The sequence below is a fragment of the Euphorbia lathyris genome, chromosome 9, assembly GCF_963576675.1.
Source record: "Euphorbia lathyris chromosome 9, ddEupLath1.1, whole genome shotgun sequence".
Classification (NCBI taxonomy): Eukaryota; Viridiplantae; Streptophyta; class Magnoliopsida; order Malpighiales; family Euphorbiaceae; genus Euphorbia; species Euphorbia lathyris.
In genome coordinates, this window is record NC_088918.1 from 20,295,281 (window position 1) to 20,298,565 (window position 3,285).

Sequence of the window (3,285 nt, forward strand, 5' to 3'; positions counted from 1 at the left end):
TTTTGAAGATCTACTTTGAGTAGGAAGAAGGAAGGAAGTTTGTCTTCCTTCTTCCTACCATACCGGGTTAGATTTTATGTGTTTTACTTTATTTTTTTTTCATTTTAGTCAGTTTCCATATATTTTGTCGGATTTCTTCATCCGTTTGAATTGTATATGCTCTCTATTATTCTTTAATTTATATCATTTTCGAATTTAGCAAGTGCGGAAACGGTTTATCTTGTACGTGGATCAATATATCTACGTGGTTGGATCAAAAGAAAGGACTCAGATCCGAATGTTCGGAATGACCTAAATTCTGAAGACTGGATTGCATCTACTTTTCTGCAGATTTTGATTTACGATAAATATATGTTTTATTGTTGTTTTGTGTTTTTTTATGCCTTTATGGCCTTTTTTGCTCTCTGTAGCCGTTTAATTCTCTTTGTAGATCTTGTAAGAATTGATTTCTTACTGTTGTTTCATTATTGTACTTGTTGTGTTTTTATCTAATGAAGTTATAAGCATTTTCATCAAAAAAAAAAAAAAGACTATCATTGTAAAAAGGTTTTACAATTCTAATAAATTATATAAATAAAAATATATTATTTTTAAAAAAATTATAATAATATTTAATGTTAGTTTAAAGATATTATATTAAAAAATAATGAAAAAAATAAATATAATTTAAAAAAATTAATAATATATATTTTCAAGTATATTAATTCCGGCCAATCTTAAAAAAAATATATTAATTTCGGTGTATATGTAGTTTAAAAACTTTATTAAAATTAATTAGATTAAATTTGAAACTAAAAGATAAATTTTGTATGCATATAACTGGGCAATTTTGGACTTTCATTTATAAAAGGGTTAAGGTGCAAAAATACCCCTAACGTTTTGGGCCAGGAGCAATTTTACCCTTAACATCTAAAATGGTGCAATTTTACCCCTAACGTTGGAAGCCAAGAGCAATTTTATCCCTAACGTTAATAAATTGGGTCAATTTGAGAAATAATTCATCAAACTGTCTTCTCGGTCATGAATCTTGTTATCTACACTTCATACGTATGTCATTTTATCAGTAATAAATCACAAACGTTTGTTGGGATGTGAAAAAAATAAAAAAAATATACTGTCTTTTTGTACGGATTAAACAAAAAAAATTCAAAAAATCCACCGAATTTCTAAATATTAATCTCAAATTCTATTATTAAATTATAAAAAACATGAAATCTTTTTTTAGAACGAATTATTATGCAATTGGTGTAGAATAACGAACAAAAATATTCTATATTTTATAATAGTGTCTGAAATTGACCCAATTTATTAACGTTAGGGGCAAAATTGCTCTTGGCTTCCAACGTTAAGGGTAAAATTGCACCATTTTAGACGTTAAAGGTAAAATTGCTCCTAGCCCAAAACGTTAGAGGTATTTTTGCAACTTAACCCTTTATAAAAACAAAAAAAGGATTAAACAATTGATTAAGATAAAACTTAAAGACCTTATAATAATATGATAGATCTAATAGTGTGTTAAGTAAACAAATAAAGACCTTATAATTATTTACCCTTATATAATTTTAACTCACTTCCTACATCCTCCATACTTATAGCTTTCTTCACTCCTTTCCTCCATCGTTCTACGTATTATACTTCCTCTTATTTTTCGTTGTTTAAGCTCGTTTTATGACCAATTTAGGCAATTACGGCCAAAATAGCATGCATAGTATAATTTCGTCATCTTTTGAAGCTAATTGGTCCGTCAAAAGTCGCACCAAACGACTCCTTTCTTCCTCACTCAGACCCTCTTCTACCTTCCCGATCAAATCCCTTATCAGAACATACCGGAAAACTCACTTCCCGGCGACAACATTATTAGTTCCTGCAACTCAGAAATCCACTCCTACTACTGTAATATTCACAAGAATGGCTTCCGGAGGCACTCAGAATTTCCCTCCTCAAAAACTAGACACTCAGCCCGGAAAAGAGCACGTCATGGATCCAATCCCGGAGTTCGCTAAGTCCGATTATAAGCCCTCCAATAAGCTCCGGGTAAGATATTTTATATTTACGATTTTGTCATTTAAAAACCTAATTTGACCACATTGTGTTTAGGGAAAAGTGGCCGTAGTAACCGGCGGAGACTCCGGTATCGGCCGAGCAGTCTGTCAATGCTTTGCCCTAGAAGGCGCAACAGTAGCTTTCACATACGTGAAAGCTCAAGAAGGCAAAGACGCCGACGACACACTCAATATCCTAAAAAAAAGCGAAAACTCCTGACGCTAAAGATCCAATCGCGATTCCGGCCGATCTAGGCTTCGACGACAACTGCAAAAAAGTCGTCGACGAAGTAGTGAACGCGTACGGCCGAATCGACATCCTCGTCAACAACGCAGCGGAGCAATACAAGTGCGGCACGGTGGAAGACATCGACGAGGAGAGGCTCGAGAGAGTTTTCCGAACAAACATTTTCTCATACTATTTCATGGCGAGACATGCCCTCAAGCATATGAAGGAAGGAGGCAGTATCATCAATACGACGTCGATTAATGCGTATAAAGGGAACACGAAGCTTCTGGATTACACATCAACGAAAGGGGCAATTGTGGCTTTTACTAGAGGACTTGCGCTTCAGCTTGTGAGTAAAGGGATACGGGTAAACGGTGTCGCTCCGGGTCCGATTTGGACTCCATTGATTCCGGTGTCGTTTAGTGAAGAGGAAGTGGCGAATTTTGGGAAGGAAGTTCCGATGTAGAGAGCCGGACAGCCGATTGAGGTGGCGCCGTCGTTTGTGTTTCTTGCTTGTAATCACTGCTCTTCTTATATTACTGGACAAGTGCTTCATCCTAATGGTAATTAATTAAGCTTAATTAATTTTTGGATTAATTAATTTATTTGTAGTTATGGGTAATTAATTAAGTAATGTGGTTTTTACAGGTGGAGCTATTGTTAATGCTTGATCAATGGTGGGACGGTGTATCGGGGAATCAAATTAATGAGTCACACTATGAAACTTTGGGAGCGAGTGATTGAACAAAGGCTAAGGAGGACGGTGAAGATCTCGGAAAACCAGTTTGGCTTTATGCCGGGAAGATCAACTATGGAAGCCATCCATCTAATGAGACAATTAATGGAGCACTATCGAAATAAGAAGAAAGACTTGCATATGGTTTTCATTGACTTGGAGAAAGCATATGATAAGGTACCAAGGGAAGTACTTTGGTGGGCCTTGATAAGGAAAGGCATTTCGCGGAAATATATTGACATCATAAAGGACATGTATGAGGGAGTATGCACGAGTGT

At 35.3% G+C, this 3,285-nt stretch overlaps 1 pseudogene; it reads left to right on the forward strand.

Moving 5' to 3' along the window:
• Nucleotides 1–1,804: 1,804 nt before the first annotated feature.
• On the forward strand, nucleotides 1,805–2,942 carry LOC136207282 (NADPH-dependent aldehyde reductase 1, chloroplastic-like; annotated as a pseudogene).
• The last annotated feature ends 343 nt before the right edge of the window (nucleotides 2,943–3,285 follow it).